The 19,735-nt window shown below is 40.8% G+C and overlaps 1 protein-coding gene across 7 annotated transcripts in view; it reads right to left on the reverse strand.

Annotated features, from left to right (window-relative positions):
* PKP4 (plakophilin 4) overlaps positions 1-19,428 on the reverse strand; it is a 236,635-nt gene extending 217,207 nt beyond the window's left edge. For 4 of the 7 annotated variants that reach the window (XM_075002029.1, XM_075002033.1, XM_075002034.1 and 1 more), the window contains exon 1: positions 19,311-19,428. The gene's annotated coding sequence lies outside the window, so the exon portion shown is untranslated. Of the gene's footprint in view, positions 1-15,701; positions 15,775-18,305; positions 18,405-19,310 lie in introns of those variants that run through there. The other 3 variants (XM_075002031.1, XM_075002032.1, XM_075002030.1) reach the window with 3 other exon arrangements.
* Positions 19,429-19,735: the final 307 nt, after the last annotated feature.

Consider the following 19,735-nt stretch of genomic DNA (forward strand, 5'->3'; position numbering starts at 1 on the left):
GAAGAATTAATACCTTTTCAGCTCCTATCACTTAGGCCTAGTTACGTAATATTTTTGTTACAGTTTAGTACTTTAGAGCGGGAGGTGATTTTTCACCAACATAATCAAATTGGCATAATTGCTAGTGCAGCTGCATCTATATTGATAGAAAGCTGCTACTCTTGTATAGCCTATTTCCTTCCTCTTATGGGAATAAGTTATACTGGCATAACTCTGACATTTTATCTACACTAGTATAATTAAAGCAGAACAATGTGTTTTACACAAGTCCATAGCTAAAGAAATTATCCTACTTTGCTAGGTTTTGCAGATCAGCAATGCATTAATTCACATCTGTAGGCTCTTTGCAATGGGAAATTTTTGAGTTGAATCTTGGAGAGGGGTGCTAAGCTCCCTCTGTAGAAAGGGATCAATTAAACAAGGTTTTGGAGTAAAGATACAAACTTACGGTCATATTCTATATTCTAGTCATAGCCGATTTCTCAATACTGTAAATTAGAGATTTACACAAAGATCAAAAGAAAATCCTTAGGCAATAGCTGAACCTTTTGGTTAGCTCAGTTACCAATGCATTTAGCATCACTCACTGGGAAAATATTTCACACAACACTTTCAGGCATACGACTATTTCTGATCTTTGCCAATATGAACATTCAATTACTCATTCAGGCATGTACATACAAAGTTGCAAGTGTTTTCCCACCAACATTATTAGAAAATCCAGCCCTGAAATATTATGATCAGGCCTCAGAGATGAATGGAACAATTTACACTTCTTAGCTATTGGAACCTGGATTAAGGTAATCTTCCAAATATATACCAATGTAGTATTACCTTCACAACCACAAAGCTGGAAGCTTGAAAAATGAAGAGACTATTCTGAAAAATCTGAATTTGTTATGGGGCCAGACAAAAATGTCAAGCAGACTGGATACAAGTACTTGACATTTTGGCTTAGATGCTGCAGAAGATACCAAGACTCACAAAATACAATGAAACAGCAGAACCAGTTCATTTGCAGCCCTGATTTTCAACTGTTCCTGTAAATAATTGACAGGTTATTTCTACTTCCTCTCCCCTGAGAGCAAGAGCTGACAAATTCCTTGGTTTTTAGCTCAGAATACTAAGTCTTATCCCTGAAGTTGCTTTACAACAGAACTTAATGCATAAATAAATTTGTGGCCAAATGATGCTGTGTTTACTAAACTGGACTAACTTCTGATCGAGTGTTTGAATCAATAAGGCATAAGAGGTATGCCCCCCAGCACTTGCCCTGGGTGATGACAACTCATTTGAGCACCAGATTTAAGCTTCTATAAACTCTTTCTGTGCTGCTTGGAAAAGAAGAACCTTTTGTGATTTGCTTAAGCCATCACTATATAACAAAAATAGTCCTTTAAGTCACTGGTTTCTCAAACTTTTTTTCCCCCCCTCACAACCCACCTGAAGAAAACAACTGATGCCTGTCATCTGGCATGGGGCAGGGATGAAAGATACGGGGTGCAGAAGAAAGCTCTGAGGTACAGCACTGGGGCACAGGATTACCTCCATTGGCTCCTGGTCAGTGGTGCACCAGAGGTACCAAGACGTGCTTCCTGCCTGTCCTAGCACTGCAGATCATGCTATAACCCAGAAGAGGCCAGCAGCAGGTCTTGCTCCTGTGCAAAGGCAAGGAAGTGGCTCCATGTGCTTCTTACATCCACAGTTGCCCCTCATTTCCCATTGGCAAGGAGCTAGCTAATAGGAGTGTGGTCCAATGCTCAGTGCAGGGGGAGTGTGCAGAGCCCCATGGCCCCTCTTCCTATGATACAGATCTACTACTGTCTCTTCTGAGACATAGCATGGTCCACAATGTCAGGACAGGCAAGAAGCCTGCTTTAGCACCCCTACTGGCCATCTTATCACCCTACAGCAAGGCAACTCATCTGTGACCTTTGTTAAAAATGTCAGGCACTTACTGCTGGTAAATTTAATACAAGTTAAGTGTTCAGTGACAGCTCTGTGGGCTCTTTTTAATAGAAAATGCCAGACAAATAAGGCGGCAAATGCCACCTGCATTACCAGCCACTATCTTGACACCACAAGCCAGATCCTGGCTCTGGAGGTTGGCGGAAGGGGACGAGGAAAGGGAGGGAAAGAGAAAGAACAAGCCCTCTCCACATTCATCCACAGGCTTCAGACGCTGCTGTACTACAAGCAATAGATGTGATATGTCAGACAGTGTCAAAAACCTCACTGTAGTCAAGATTTACCTTCTCATAAGCAAACTTATGAAATAGAGTCAGATACCAACAACAGGTGCATACACAACTGATGGGAAAACCATGATCAGATAATAGTTATCAATGGTTCAAAATCAAGGGTGGTGTGGGGGTCACACAGGGGCCTATCCCATTCAGAATTTTTATAAATTATTTGGATGATAGCACAGGGTATACACTTGCAACCTTTGTGGACAATATCCAAACTGGGGTGGGTTGCAAATATTTAAGAGGTACAATTAGAATTCAAATTAACCACTTTTATAGTAATCCCTCCTACTTTGATCTAGTTTTTGCACTATTGTTTCCCTGGTGAAGCCAGGCTGGTCTCATCATACTTTCTATCTTTCCTGTACATTGCAACAGTTTGCTGTTTGCCATAAATGAGAGCTCTTAAAAAAAACTGCCAACTCTTTTGAACTCTTTTTTCCCCCCTCCCTCTAAGACTTGTTTCCTCTGGGATTTCACCTATCATCTACCTGTGTTTGCTAAAGTCTGCCTTTTTAAAGGTCACTGCCTTTATTATGTTGTTTACCTTCCTACTATTCCGTTGAATCAAAAGATCTATCATTTCCGGATCACTTTCCCTCAATCTGCCTTTCACCTTCCAATCCTCAACTGTTCCTCCCTATTTGTCATAATCAAATCTAGAATAGCCTGTCCCCAGGTGCTTTTTGAATAAAAAACATGTCTGCAATTCATTCCAAGAATTTGTTGGATAACGTGCCCTGCTGTATTATTTTCCCAACAGATGTCTGGTTAGTTGCAACCCCCATCACCACCAAGATCTGTGCTTTGGGTACCTTTGTTAAGTTTTGATTTCTGGTTAGCAGCTGTACCATTCCATAATATTTCAGTCATTTGAAATATCCTACTATATTTTTATAATGCCAATTATGTTATAATCCTTATTCTTCACTAATATGTTTAGTTTTCCATACCTCCCCTCTGTAATCCCACTTCTACCTCTTTGTCTCGCTGTGATTGCCCATCTTCCTCCCAAATTGCAACCCTTCATCTTCATTTTATTTGACTTGGAGTGGCTTTTGTCCCCTGGCCCTGTCACACTTAGTACAAAGAGAAAGCCGTGCTAGTCTATATACTATCAAAACAAAAAAGCAGTAAAGTAGCACTTTAAAGACTAACAAAATAATTTATTAGGTGAGCTTAAGTGGGTCTGTCCCATGATTTAATTCCAGATCTGAAGAAGTGGGTAATCCCTGTGAAAGCGCATCACCTAATAAATTATTTTGTTAGTCTTTAAAGTGCTACTTTACTGCCTTTTTTTTTTTTTTTTTTATTTCAAAGACTGAATCCAAAGATATTCTTTCCCTTGCTAGACAGACTCCATCTCTGCTCAGCAGTCCTTGGAACAAAACACCATGACTGAGGAAACCAAAGCCCTCCTAGCAATGCCACCCTCAGTGTCATGCATTCATCTCCAGAATCTGTGGACATACTCAACTTTAATCTCATGAGTATCCCCACTCACCTAACAGGGAGTAAAATCACATAGCTATCAATTGTTTTCAGAATCAGGGATTTGTTTTATTTTTTGTTATTAGTGCTTTCATAAACATTCAATTAAAACCACTTGTATTAGGGTAAAAAACAAAAACAAAATCCCACAGCATCTATTTTTCAGTTCAATCTAATGGATCTTTAGTTTCAAATGAGCCTTACAGAACACCAATTTAATTCAAAATCAATTAGTTTAAAACTGATTATTTAAATAAATTATTTAACTTGTTTCACCCACCATAATGTAGAGAATGGGTTAGAAATTGCTGAGAAAGGAGCTATTTATGCTGGTCACACTTGGAAACACTAAAGAGTCAAAGGCCATCTGAATATTTGTCTACAATTCCTGGTAGTTGAACTAAAAAGGTGGTAAATGTCATGTTACTGATATTTTGACAGATGACCTGGGTAATACAGCCAACAGGAAACTTTGCAATATAAATTTTGTAATAACAACATCATAAGGTTTTCTGCATATATTTCAAATCTATTATCCAAAGGCTTGGAAGGATAGATCAAATATCTACATGATTGGTATTTTTTTCACTTTGCAGATGATAGAACCAAAAGGAAGGTGGTCACACAGTTGTCATGCCTCATGAACTATATGCTTTTGTAAGGTACCTAAAAATGTGGACAGTGGCCCAAATTAATGAAAGCTTGTGAAAAACATTGGTCAAACTAAGAATTTGGTGAAGAGAACAAATAATGGTCCGACAATCTGCACTGAGAAATTTTCCAACTACTGAAGGCTAATAGAAATGGCACTTGATTTTTAAAAATTGATTACCTGTAGTTGTTTTGAAACATATAGTGGGAGACCTTACCATGAGTAACATTGAAATGTCAGTTTAAAAATGTGAGCTATTTATGCTTATACTGTGTATATTCTACACATGTAGTAAAAGTATCAGTTTAAATTATTTTGTAACAGTACTTATTTTCAGGTTAGGCTGATACCTTAAAATCACTCAAGTAAGATTTAAAAAGTAAAAAATGTGACCTATATAATCTTATTTTAAATCTTTCCATCCTAATTAAGCATGGGGTTGGAAGGGAGGAGGAGTCCTATTTTAACATGGGGTCCTTCTGAAATTAAGAATATCAGATGAAATAAAAAGAAGTACTATTTTCAGACAGTTTATGGAATTTACTAACATGGCAACAATTGAATCAAATACAATGCCTGAATTCTACATTAATACACAGGTTAGCTAATTTTGGACTTATTAATTATTTACATACCCCAGAACCAAAGAGGAAGAAAACAGAAAAATAATCAAATCCCATGTTTCAGGGCATAAAACTCAATATTTGGTTCTGCCAGAAGGAAATTCCTTCTTCCTTCCTATGAACATTAAACAGTAACCAATGCCAACAATCTGGAAAAATCCTATTTCTATATCCATTTTAGCCTATTTAGAAAATTCAGCACTTCCAAAGTTGTTGGGTGTTTTTAAAGAAATCAATATACAGTCTTGAAAATTACCTTTAAGGACTATTTACAAATGTATCATGGCAACGATGCAAGAGAACAAGAGCCGTTAATTCCAAGTCAAGAGCTTCAAACAAAAATGTAATAACATTGTTCACAGTTCTGCAATTGCTCTGGAGTACTGCTAAGATAATTTAAATGTAAGTGTCTCTAATAGAGCAGCAGAAGTGAAAGTAGATTTTGAAGTTTCAAACATGCAAACTTATATGACTAAAATTCAAAAATATAAAAATGGACATCATATGACAAATGTGATTTTTGGGCACAGATTTCCCATATAACTCAGATATTATTGTAAACTGACAAAACATAAAATTGCATCAATATTTTCTGCGATAATGAACGACAAATGTATTTTTCTATCTTGACTAATTATGTATATTTACTGTACAATACAGATGGCAGGAGGGAAAGCAGCCCTTATCAGGTAACAACATAGAGGTAGTCATGTTAGTTTGTATCTTCACAAAACAAAAAAGCAGTCCTGTAGCACTTTAGAGACTAAGTGATGAGATTTCGTGGGCCAGACCCACTTCTTCAGATCTGGAAATTCTGATAAAAGTAAACTGGCATGACGAGCATTTAACAAAGAAAAAAAAATAAATGAAAACTGACGAATTAGCTACAGAGGACAGAAGAAAGGGAGGGGGGAAAGGGGAAGAAACTTACTTACTCCAAGTGTCTATTAAGTGAGTTACCTGAGGTAACTACGAATATCAAAGACTGAGAAACTGTCCTTGTAATTCGCAAGGTAATTACTATCTTAATTGAGACCCAGGGGTAAAGTGTCAAACCTGAGAATAAACTCCAATTCAGATGTCTCCATTTCTAATCTGGTGTTAAAGTCTCTGTTTTTAGGATGCAGATTTTCAGGTCTTGGATGCTATGGCCTGCACTGCTGGAATGCTCAATGATGTATTCAGATGCCTAATGTCTGATTTGTTTCCATTCATTCTTTGGTGAAGTGATTGTCCAGTCTGTTCAATATACATACAGGGGCATTGCTGGCACATGATGGCATATATAACATTAGTGGAGGTACGGGAATATGAGCCCATGATCATGTAACTGACATCATTAGGTCCAGTGATGGTGTCTCCAGAGCAAGTAGGCAGATGGAGTTGGCAAAGGGGTTTGTTGCAGAGAAAATTCCAGGATTAGTATTTCTGTGGTATGGTGTGTGGCTGCTATGAGAATTTTCCTGGGTTAGGTGACTGTAGGAAATGGCAGGCCTCTTGCCCAGGGCCTCAGAGTGTAGTATCATGATCCAGTATAGGCTATAGATTGTCAATAATGCACTGGAAAGGTTTGAGTTGCGCTATAGTGATGACAAGTGGTGTTCTGTTATTAACCTTGTTGGACCTATCCAGAAGTAGCTGATTTCTGGATCTTTGTGTAGCCCTGTCATTTTTTTTTTTAATTCTCCCAGTGGGTAATTAAGTTTTATGAATGCCTGGTAGACATCTTGAAGTTTTTGGTCTCTGTCAATAGGATATGAGAAGATGCTGTTGTATCTAAGGGCTTGACTATAAATGATGGATCGTGTGATGTGTCCTGGGATAGAAGCTGGAGGCATGTAGGTAAGTGTAGCAGTCAGCGGGTTTCCAGTAGAGAGTGGTACTGATTTGTACATTAGTGATTTGTACGTGGTGTCCAAGAAATGGTTCTCTTAGGTAGAATAGTCAAGAGAGAGATTGATGGTGGGGTGCAGGTTCTTAAAATTTTGTGGAATTCTTCAAGAGTCTCTTTGGCATGAGTCCAAATGAAAAAAAATGTCATTCATGTAGTATAAGTAAAGGAAGGTTAACTGGGGACGGGAGCTGAGGAATCACTGTTCTAAATCAGCCTTAAAGATGTTAGCATACTGTGAGGCTAGAATATGAGCCCCTGACTGTGTAACTGATGTGGTTAGGTCCAGTGATGGTGTCTCCAGAGGAAAAACTAGGTAAGCAGACTTCTGTATTCTGTTTGCCTTCAGGGAAAGAGGAACCCAGGCCCCAAATCTTTTGTGGGGGAGACACACAGTGACATTGACTGTAAACTGTTCCTTCCCACTAAAATAAAATCATAAGAAGAATGATCTGGAGTCCAAACCAGCAAGACACTGCAATTTATTGTTTTAAGTAGCTTTGGGGACTTTAAGTACTCCATTAAAAAACTCTTGGTCCCCATGTTGCCTCATTAGTAAGCAATCAAAAATCAAAACAACTACGTGAGGAATATTTAGAAGCAAGCAAAAGGCATGAGGAAGAATGAGACATGTTGTTGTAATGTCATTGTAAATAAGTTCCCTTCTGGGGGAAAAACATTCTAAGCTAGCTTTCACTGTGTGTTGGGGGATGGAGGGGCATAGAAGGAGAAGTCAGAAGGAACCACTGCAAGAGTAATGTTTTTGTCAAAACCCCATTTTGCCCAGAATCCCTGAAAAACTCAGTCAGTTTTCTGGTATTTACAGTTTCAGTAGGAGTTTGAAGTTACCAAATGCATTAGGTTCACTATGTTTTGACGGTTCTGTTGTTTGATTTTGGACACCCATGTCCAATTAACAGCATAAGGAAGTTGTGATCATGGAAGACTGACTATTTTCTTAGCTACTTCTTCCATCAGTGGGAAGGTGGAAATAAGAACCATCACTTGAGATGGACCCAGATCAATTACCAAGAGACACTTGCTCAAGCTTCTTGACATTATGAACTTTACAAGGCAGTGATTATCTAGTTTCCAAGGGGAAAAAAATTATAGTTATATGTTACATGTTTTCTAGGGTTACATCCCTACTTAGCTGTTATGAAGTGCCCCTGACTGAGATTAGGAAAGGGAAAATAACTCTACCCTGGTGAGTTATAAACAAGCTGGCCTTTTGTTAAGGCATGTGCCATAAGATTTTTTACTTTTCTTTTCCAATTGACATTCCCTGAAGATTCCTCTATATTACACACACTCATCTCTCTCAGACACATGATGCTAGCATTCCTAATAGTGGTTATAGTGAACCTCTATCATCAACCAAGTGTGGGCTCCCCAGCCAGGGTGATCACATGTTCCAATTTTAGAAAGAAAATTCTGACATTTAGGGCTTTGTCTCACGTAGCTGCCTATTACACTTTAAACCCCCCAACCCAATTTTTCCACACTTGCTATTTGATCACCCTGGATCTCAATTTCAAGACCTTCTCTACAAGAGATACCATTACTAATATGAATGTGTGTGTTAAATGCAGCAGAACTAGAACTAATAACAGTATAACTACAAGTGTAGCCAAACACAAACTGTTCATCTCAGAAAAAGTAGAAAAAACCTACTGTCTCTGAAATGATGCTGAACATTGTTTGTAGTTAGAAAATAGGCACAGCATAACTAGATTTTTCTTAAATCTATTATATATTTGAGTTTTTTTCTACGATTGAGTATGTCTGGCCGTCTATCCTTCTATTCAAGAACTCCTCCTAAACAGTCATAAGAACTTAAGAATGCCCATTACTGGGTCAGACCAAAGGTCCATCTAGCCCAGTATCCCATCTGCTGACAGTGGCCAGTCCCAGGTGCCCCAGAGGGGGAGTAACAAAGACAATGATCAAGCTGCTTGTCTCCTACCATCCATCTCCAGCCTTTGACAAACAGAGGCCATAGATACCATTCCTATCCCCTGGAAAATAGCCTTTTATGGACCTAACCTCCATTCTTTTTTGAACTCTATTATAGTCCTAGCCTTCACAGTGTCCTCTAGCAAGGAGTTCCACAGGCTGTGCACGCTGTGTGAAAAAACTTTTTAAACCTGCTACCCATTAATTTCATTTGGTATCCTCTAGGTCTCCTATTATGGGAGCAAATAAACAATTTTTCTTTATTCACCCTCTCCACACCTCTCATGATTTTATATTCCTCTATCGTATCCTCCTTCAGTCTCCTCTTTTCTAACCTGAAAAGTCCCAGTCTCTTTAGCCCCTCCTCATATGGGACCCATTCCAAACCCCTAATCATTTTAGTTGCCCTTTTCTGAACCTTTTGTAATGCCAAAATATCTTTTTTTGAGGTGAGGAGACCATACTACCAATGACTAGTGGTCAATGTCTGGATGGCTGTCGGTTTTAAGCGGAGTGCCCCAAGGCTTGGTTCTGGAGCCGGTGTTGTTCAAAATCTTTATTAATGACCTGGATGAGGGACTGGATTGCACCCTCAGCAAGTCTGTGGGCAACACTAAGCTAGGGGGAGAGGCAGGGATGTTGAAGGGTAGAGATAGGATCCAGAGCGACCTGGATAAATTGGAAGATTGGGCCAAAAGAAATCTGATGCGGTTCAACAAGAAGTGTAGATTCCCGTACTTGGGACAGAAGAATCCCAAGCACTGTTACAGGCTGGGGACTGACTGGCTAAGCAGCAGTACAGCGGAAAGGGACCTAGGGGTTATAGTGGATGAAAGGCTGGATATGAGTAAACAGTGTACTCTCATAGCCAAGAAGGCTAATGGCATATTAGGGTGCATTAAGAGGAGCACTGTGAGCAGATCTAAAGAGGTGGTTATTCCCCTGTAGTCGGCACTGGTGAGTCCACATCTGGAATATTGTGTCTGGTTTTGGGGCCCCCAGTATAAAAAGGATGTGGATGTGCTGGAGTAGGCTCAGTGGAGGGCCACAAAAATGATTAAGGGGCTAGAGCACATGACCTATGGAGGGGGATGAGGGATTTGGGCTTATTTAGTTTACAGAAAAGACGACTGAGGGGTGATTTAATAGCAGTCTTCAACTTCCTGAAGGGGTGCTCTAAAGAGGATGGGGAGAAATTGTTCTCAGTGGTGACAAATAGCAGAATAAGGAGCTATGGTCCAAAGTTACAGAATGAGAGGACTAGGTTGGCTATTAGGAAAATCTACTTCACCAGGAGGGTGGTGAAGCACTGGAATGCATTGCCTAGAGAGGTGGTGGATTCTCCACCCTTGGAGGGTTTTTAAGTCCCAGCTTGACAAGGTCCTGGCTGGGATGACTTATCTGGGGTTGATCCTGGACTAGATGATCTGAGGTCCCTTCCAGCCCTATGATTCTATGAGGGTGTACCAACATTTTATGTAGGGGCAGAAGATATTCTTTGTCTTATTTTCTATCCCTTTCTTAATAATTCCCGATACCCTGTTTGCTTTTTTGACTGGTGCTGCCCACTGCGTGGATGTTTTCAGAGAACTATCCACGATAACGCCAAGATCTCTGATTTGTTGTAGCTAAATTAGCCCCCATTATGTTGTATGTATACCTCGGATTATTTTTTTCACCCCGATGTGCACTACTTTACACTTATCCTCATTAAATTTCACTTACCATTTTATTGCCCACTCACTCAGTTTGGTAAGATCTTTTTGAAGCTCTTCACAGTCTGCTTTTCTCTTGACTATTCTGAACAGTTTAACATCATCCACAAAGCTTACCACTTCACTACTTACCCCTTTCTCTGCAAGGCTTAGGGCTCCACACACCCAACCCTACAGCGGGCCAAATGCTAGGGAGAGGAACCCTGAACCTCAGGGGCCAAATCCAGGCAAGCTTCAGTCTGGACTTAGACAGCAGGCTGTAGGTTCCCCACTCCTGCTTTAAACTTTTGAGTTCAAGTTCAGCTGGGAGAAGTGCTAAATAAGCCAGGAATGAACATGCTTCAGAAACCTTATCCCCCATATACAAGAAAATTTAGAAATTATAGGTAGGAAATGTAAACTTTCTGTCATATGCATTAAATCAAAGTGTGGACCAAAAAAAATGAGGAAGTCAGACATAAAGCCTTAGGCCCTTCTTCCAACAAACTTTGCCTCCCAGATAACTTAATTACATTAAAAAAAATAAAGCAGGCTTTCTGACTGATTAAAAAAATCCAAAAACACCTAGATAACTGGTGTTTTTAAGTATTGAAAACAAAAAGTTTTTCCAAGGACCTCAGAAATCCATGCATCTTGGATTAAAATTATCACCTTTAAAGGCTGAGGCAGCCGCCAACACTTAGACTTCTGAAAGAAAAAAAGCAGAAGCAAAAAATTCTCAAATTATTCCTACACCACTTTGCTAGTGGCTCTCATTCTCCTAGGAGTCTCCTTTTTAGAAATCTTAACCTGATTTCAATCCTGTATTGTAGCTGTCTTGATAGAAGATCTCAAATTCCTTTTAGAAAAAAGCTGATTTGGTCTTGTTCAGAGTGAAAAAAGGTGAGTGAAAACAGCCCTTTTTCACCTCAGCACCCTTCTGAGGGGTATGTTATTGATATGTTGATAAACCACTCTGTTTCAAAGCTCACTTTAGCCTCCAATGCTCTGAATTCTTATGATTTTATTGCAACACAATGTTTTTCCTAAAGCCCCAGATCCAAGAGTCATAGGATTAATAGAGAACCTAACTTTTCTCTCATTTTAAAAAAAAGTTTCAAGAGCCCTCAAAAATATGTTTGATTAAAAAAAAAAAAAATGAACAAATGAACAGCTCAAAACCAGAAGAAATATAAAAAGAACTCATCACTAAATTTTTCCAATATCATTTTTTAGCCAGTTCCATGACTTTTTTGAGAGAGAGCTTGATTCATGATTAAATACTTGGAAGTTGGTGACATTGAGCGTAATCAGATAATGGAAAATGGCATAGAATAAACTAACCCATGTTAGGAATCTCAAATAGAAAAAGCATTTTGTTTTTCTGTTGTATGTCATGCCAGGACTGAGATAGCAGGAATTGCTAGTTTCATCCCAGCCTTATCTTTTTCTTTCCCTTCTGAACGGGAGAACAAAGAAGAGAAAAGATGTTCCATGCTCAAATACGCTATAATTTCTGTCCTAAAGTTTTTCTTCTTGGGAATACTGTGATAAGTTAGAAGTGAATGGATTAAAGTAGTATTGCCTTCTTTAAACCTAATTTGACCCTAAGAACTTGGATGTAAGGAGCATGCTTTGTAGCTTTAAAGATAACCAAAGAGAGACCATTGGCCCCTGCACAAGTACTAACAGGAAGTTCCTCCCTGACTCCAGCCTGGCTGGGATTGTAGCCAGTGACAGAGTCCTCAATTCAGAAATGAAAACACATGAAATGAGCATGTGAGAGTATGCATGCAAGGGAGGAACCTGGTTTTCTAAACAGAGCCTAGAGAAGCATTCCTTACAAGATTTGTAGTTTGATATGAGTTATTGAGAGAATTGGGGAAATGCAAGCAAATAAAGAGAGAGGCTGTGGCCACACTCGGCCAAAACTTCGAAATGGCCATTTTGAAGACTACTAATGAGGCACTGAATTGAATATTTAGTGCCTCACCAGCATTAGGACACTTCTGGCCACAGTGAGAGAAATAAGGGGATTTCGAAAGGTGCATGATCCTTTCGAAAAGCACCCCTGTGTAGCCGCGCCAAGCTGCAAGCGTCCAAAAGTGGCGCTTTCAAAGCGCCACGGCCGGAAGTGTCCTAATGCTAATGAGGCGCTGAATACTCAATTTAGTGCCTCATTAGTAATCTTCGAAATGGCCATTTGCATGGCCATTTCAAAGTTTTGGCCAAGTGTGGCCACAGCCCGAGCGCTCTCCTACTGTCCTTGCAGTAATATTGTTTGCCAGAAAGTGGAAGACTGACTCACTCTGGAGGCATGAAGTGATTACGAAAGAAAAGCAGGTCTCTGCTCAGACCCCTTTGCTGGTTACCTTTCCATTCACCCAATCTGCTGTACAGCGAAGTGTGTGCTGCAGTTGGGAGGTAAGTCCTAACCAAGAATTTTAAGACAAGCAAATTTGCCTGCTATGCATCATACTCCTTTCCAAATAATTGTTGTTGGGGTCCTCAGTTACTGATAAATGCTTCACAGTACAAAAAAGCAATCCTGTAGCACTTTCAAGACTAACAAAATAATTTATTAGGTGATGAGCTTTCATGTGGCAGACCCATTTCTTCAGATTTGGAAATAATATTAATGACTATTTCCAAATCTGAAGAAGAGGGTCTGCCCTTTGAAAGCTCATCACCTAATAAATTGTTTTATTAGTCTTTAAGGTGCCACATGTTTTAGCATTATTTTGTTTATATGGGAACATGCCACAGTCATCCTTTGAGTTTACTCTTAGATGTACAGTTTAAAATCATGTACAAGAGCAAATCTAAGCAAAGATGGTAGAGTATAGAAACTTCTTGATAAGTAAGCAGTTTTGTGTAGTACCCTCCAACAATCTGAAATTTACAAGATGAGGGACTTCTCAAATATTCTAAAAGTGAAAAATTGACTATTTTCAGAAATCTCTCAAGTAGCAAAGCATGTCAACAGTTACTAAATGGCTCCACGTATCACATGCTTTGAAAAAATAAAACTAGAAGCAGAATTGCAATACATTGGCCAAAATTATTATTTAATGTGGCATTGAAGCAGTTAAAGTTTCCTACTAGATATTTATCCTATTAATGTTGGCATACCACTGAACACATTTTAACAAGCTTGTTATGTGAAATTCCACTTCACAGTTTGGATAGAAGTTTGAAGGAATGCTTTGCATGTTTAAATAATCAGTTTACTCCATCTGTAGTTCTCTATGTTTAAATGTTTAATCATCACATTTGTTTCCTGTGTGCCCTCACTACCATAATTTACACTGTTAGTCATTGCAGGTCACAAATAAAAAATCAGAGTGTCAACTGTGGTAGGCACCGTACACAATAGAAGATCTGTTTGGCTCCAGCAATCTTGCAGTCTAAGACTACATCTTTATGCACAATTGCAGCGGCATAACTAGATCATTTTAAAACTGAAGTTAAACAAACAAAGATACTCTATTGGGTACACTTTGAATGGTCTTAAACTGGGTTTGCTTCAGTTAGTAAATTATTAATTTAATAAACAGTCTGCAAAATCAAAGGAGTAGGAGCCCTAGGAATGCAGATCAAGTAAGACAAAACACAGGGTAGACAGGGAAGGGTAAGTTAAAATTGCCACTGCAATTTTAGGAAGTGTACTTCCTGTCCTGCACCTATTACTTAAATGGCAAATTAAGATTTCTGTTGTAAAAACTCTTTGCTAGCTCAGCCTCCTGCTCCATTTGTGTATTTTATCGACCTATTATGTCCTGTACGACTAGGGCCCTACCAAATTCACAGTCCGTTTGGTTAATTTCATGGTCATAGGAGTTTTAAAATTCTAATTTTCATTATTTCACTTCTTTCAATCAGAAATTTCAGAGTGATGTAACTGTACAGGTCCTGGCCAAAAAAGGAGTCTGAGGGGGTCACAAGGTTATCGTGTGTTGAAGGGATGCAGTACTGGGCAACTGGAGAGCATAGGCTGTCAGCTAGCAGCCAGCTCTGAAGGCAGACCCTCTGTCAGTAGTAGTGCTGGACCATGTCATAGTCTGTGCAGCTGCTGCTGCTGCTATGCTGCCTAGACAACAGCTGCTCTCGCCACCCAACTCAGCACAGAAAGGTGGCAATTCTGCAACTCCCTAACCATAAATAACTTTGCATCCTCCTTTCAACTCCATTTTTGGGTCAGGATCCAAAGTTTGAGAAACATTGGTATGCCCTGTGAAACCTGTGTAACGCTGAGTAAAAGTACATGAAAGACCAGATTTCACGGGAGGCCAGCAGATTTCATGGTTGGTCATGCATTTTACCTGGCCATGAATTTCTTGGCGTATGATTTGTAAGTCATGAACTCTTTGGGAAATGGATTGTGCTCTTTTTCCACTTACCCATTTGCCTAGCAAAACAGTCCCTGAACCTTAAGTGGGGTGTCTAGGTGCTATAATAATACAAATGAAACTGAACAAGGGTTAAAACCAGTTCAACTGTGTTAAAATGAATGGTTTGCACTAATTTAGCCAGTCAACTTTTCTTCTGTGGACAAGGTTGAAATTATATACAGTAGTAGATATAAAGTAAAATAGGAAGAAGCAGGAAAAGAGCAATGAGAGCTGTTTGGATAATACTACTCACAATATTTTGTAGTAAACTAAATACAGATCCCTTTTCCAACAAAGGTCACAGACCCTCTTACCCTTGCATTCAAATGTTGGTTGTTTTGTTCTCTCAGCACATGTAACAAGCATATCCAGGTAGTAAAGCTAGCGATCACTGACATGTTTATTCTGCCTACAGCAATAAACTCTACTATGATCACTAATCTCCTTGGAACAGCCATAGTACTTTCTTATAACTACAGAATGTCACAACAGAATGTCAAAGACACATCTCAAAAAATTGTTTCTTCTGTACTTAGTAACACATCAGATTTCTTCTACTGAGATGCTTTTTTAGAAAAAGGTCCATATTCTGTGATCTCTTTATAACTGGGGAACGACTGATGTGTTTAAATAGTCCACATGCAAGTTACAATAACATTGTGTCAGTTAACTATCTGCTGTGTAACACCTAATCATGAAACAGGTGAAACGTTCAATTGCATTAGACTAAAATTAAACAAAAAAGAGCACTTACATGACTCAAGTTGTGAATACACGTAGTATTTCTGCCAAAAGTTAACGGAACACATGCAGGAATTTCTTTGCCTATTACTTGATATAACACACATGAAAAATACAATCAAGCTATTTTATAAGTTCTGTAAAGGTAGTTATGCTCATAATTGACTAATATAGGCAATATAACACTGAAAACTATGTTACATTAAATTGATTTTTTGTTCATTTTAAAAAATGAAAATGCTATCTCGTCAACACATTAAGCAGCTATATAAAATACTACATCTTACTACTTTTTTTTTTACCTTTTAAATACTCTTGCAAACAGAGCAGTAAATGAATATGTTATGCTTTAAAAGCGAGCCACACAAGCTATGTAACATTGCCAACATGCAATCAGAAAAATTAGGTGTATTGTCTCTCCATACAAATACATTTTCTCAAACAATGAAACAAGAACTTTCTTAAAAAGCTTACCAGTTTAATTAAAGTATGTAACTTCTATTGTGAGGAGGAACAAACAAACAAACCCTTTCATTTTCTGTTAAATTTTGAAGTTGTTTAGGTCAGAGATGTGTACCTTCCAGTCAAAGCTGGGAGCCTCAACCTATTGGTTATGCTACTCACATGTACACAAAATAGTTTTGGTAGTATTAACAGAACTTTTAAAGACAGCCTTTTTAGTTTCCTTTGTTTCCTAATTTTAAAATAGTTGCAATTGAGTTTTAACTTCCAATATTTTAATTTTCAGAGTTATCAGATATTAACCAAAGGTCAACATTTCTCCAGGATAAAAAGTGCACAGCTACCCATTCAATTACTCACGAAAGCTTCATTGGCCCTTCCCATATTTTGTATCATGATTGACAAAAGGAGTGACAGTCAGCAGCAGAATCAAAAGCTAGCTATAAATTATTATTTTAATGCCACACCTGTCCCTTTAAGCATTTTTATCATATAATCACATATGCATTGGACTATTGTTTAAAATTAATATGTAGTGAGAAATTAGAAATACTGTACAAGGCTTAATCTGTCCTGACCTACATATTTTTTCAGCTGCACTAAGATGTTGTACAAATGTTTGTATCAAACTAGTGGTGGCTCCTGAAAATGTGTCTCGGTGAGAACAAATACATACGATTGCGTTCCTGTACACAATTTAGGATTTCTAATTTAGAACACTGATTTTGGAGAAAGGAGTGTTTCTGTGATTAAACATCCCAGACTCCAAGAACTTTACAGTCCATGCCACTCTTTCAAATTCTGCACCTCTCAGCATCTTTCCTCCAGACTGGATGGGCATGTTGGCTACTAAAGCACATCTCCCAATTTCGTTATGCTTTCTGTATGGTATTAGCAAAATGTCCATGCACAAACAAGTTAGTAAACTTAATGCATCCTGTGAGGCCAAGGTGATAGCTTATAAAAACAGCCACATGTATCATTACAGTCACTTTTCTCCTATTTGTGCTGCTTATTGATCAAGCAAAACGACTCCCAAGTTAACAGCTCCTTGTAGCTGTGCTTTCTCTGACCAGCAGTAGAGAATTTTAAGGCTTAGATAGTTTTCTTCATTTAAGTACTGGTACACAACCTGAAATTTAGTCCTGTCAAAAGCATGCCTAATTTTCAAATTGTTTTTAGCAAACAATCAGTGATTGGGGGTCACCTCACAGCCGGAGGACATAGGGTAATTGGGTATAATAATCACAGTGGGCGAATACAATGTTGTTTCCTTAGCTTAAAAAATAGAAACCCTCAGATTTATAACAGTTCAGCTTGATATCCTCATTTTATGGCCCTATTAACAAACGTGTCCCAAACAATGTTTGTCAAACCAGTAGTTTACATGATAGTTCTTAGATTTACTTAGAAGCTACTATACTTTAGAGATAAATAAACCAAACACCTAATAGACCATATTCAGACACAATTTTAGCTACAACTAGACAATTGTTTTCCAAATCCCTTTTCCTTTTTCTCTCCCCACTACTCCCAAATAACTTCTCACAGATATCCACTTAACTGGCTATGACAGTTTGAAGGGCAGAATGAAAATTGCCCTGGTCCTAACAAATGTAAATCTGGGGAAAGAAGTGGTGGCGACTATTGACTCCTGCTGTGTTTCTGTGTTGTTTCAGATGGTAATTGACACGCCCTGTAATTTAACAGTACCAGACAGTTCTATCTGTCCCATCTCTGGCAAAACACTGCCTCTCTGTTCCTTTTCATTACGCCTTACACGAGAGTATAAATGCAGCTCAGTACCACAACCAGCTGTAGCTCATGTTCGACAAGAAGGATCAATGCACAGAAATATTTTCCACGTTAGATCGCAATTCGCAAGTATTAACAAAAACATACATTAAAACGTGTGTTGCGGCAGCACCACACACGGCGAACATTTTTCTTCTCCCGTCCTCCCCCGCCGCTATCACCACCCAGCTTCTGCAGCTCGGCTGAGGAACATACGCCAAGCAACCATACCAATTGTACAAATGTTTCATCAAAACTTGGCACAGATATCAAAGGCCCGCGCGAGCTGGCAGGAAGTGAATCCCCAGCCTTGCAGAACTCGGGTGCGGTAAGGAACAAGCAACCTTTAAACTGATCTCACCGCGGAGAAATGCTGCCAGGATCTAACCTGAACCGGTGTAACGCCATGCCGAAAGCGAGCAGACACCGCTTCTGCCCTCCCTGCAGCTCGGAGCGGCAGAGAGCTTCACTCGCTCCTGGGCGGATGGATGGTCTAGTGACCTTTGACTATTGCAGGAGAGCCGGGCAAGGAGCGATCTGTTGCAGCGAGTTGTGGGCGCGCTTCCCCTGGCGCATTCCTCGCATTCCAGCACAATCTAAAGCCCCAGGAGCAAACAGCGTGTGCCCCCCTCGCCTCCGCGCACGGTACTAGCCGCACACCTGCCTGCTCAGCCGCCCTGCGCTTCGCTCCGCCAGCGCCCTGTTTGTCGCGCTCCGGGAACAGGCAGGCAAAAGCAGGCGGCCTTCTGCCCCCTCCCCACGGGGCTCGGTGAGCGCAGAGGGGCACTCCCGGGGCCCTGCCCCCCGAGAAGCCTGAGGCGGGGCTGGGGCTGCGGCGTACGCTTAGCCCGAACCCGAGCAAAGCCAATGGTCCAGGGAAACGGAAGGCTGAAGGGAAACAGGAGCTCGGGAGGGCGGGGGAGTGCTCCGGGCAATAGAGGTTAAGAAGGGAGGGGGCGTTCGGGGAGTTTTGGGAGGGGAGTCAGGCCCGAGGCGGCGGGGGGGGGGGGTGAGGGTAACGCCACGGGGTTAAAGAATGGGAGGGGGTAGGGAGGCGAGACAAATACAGGGGCAGACGAGCGGCTGGGGGGAGGGATTGGGAAAGAGACAGGCCAAGAGAGCAGAGGCTGGAGGGGAGAGCGGGGCAGGTTCAGGGGAGAGACAAGGGATGGCCAAGTGGGATAAGGGGCGAAAAGCCAGAGCCGAGGGGACGGGGCCCCCCACAGACACACCCCACGCCGGGAGACGCAACCTCTTGCCTCAGCTCCCTACGGCGGGATTACGGTGCCTCCCGGTACAGCCGGGTCCCCGCCCCAGGGCAGCCCTGCGCCCCCCGAGGCCTCCCGTGCCCTGGAGCCTCACTCACCGCGCAGTCGCCGCCGCTGGTAGGGGATCCAGGCGCGGAGGGGCCCCAGCTGCAGCCTCCCCGCTAAGCCGGGCCCTAACCCGGGGTCTCCATGGTGGTGCCGCCGCTGAGTCCCGACCCCCTTCAGCCCAGTCTGCCTAGTCCCTCCTCCCACCACGGACGTCAGCACAGCGGCCTGCCTTGTGCCAGCATGCTATTGGAAGCGCCCCGCTCATGTCCTCTTCCTATTGGTCGACGACTCATATCAAATTGACCAATGAGAGGGTGACTTGAGGTTGTTATGGTTACCGATGCTGTGATGGGGCTGAGTGGAGCGTCTTGGCGCTGCAGTTGCTTGAGGCTCGGGTGTGTGCGGTGGAAGGGGAGCGGGAATCATTAGGTCACTGGGGGAGAGGGAAGGCCCCGAGCGCCCAGCGGTCACTGGG

Source organism: Carettochelys insculpta, chromosome 8, assembly GCF_033958435.1.
Source record: "Carettochelys insculpta isolate YL-2023 chromosome 8, ASM3395843v1, whole genome shotgun sequence".
In the NCBI taxonomy this organism is placed as follows: domain Eukaryota; kingdom Metazoa; phylum Chordata; order Testudines; family Carettochelyidae; genus Carettochelys; species Carettochelys insculpta.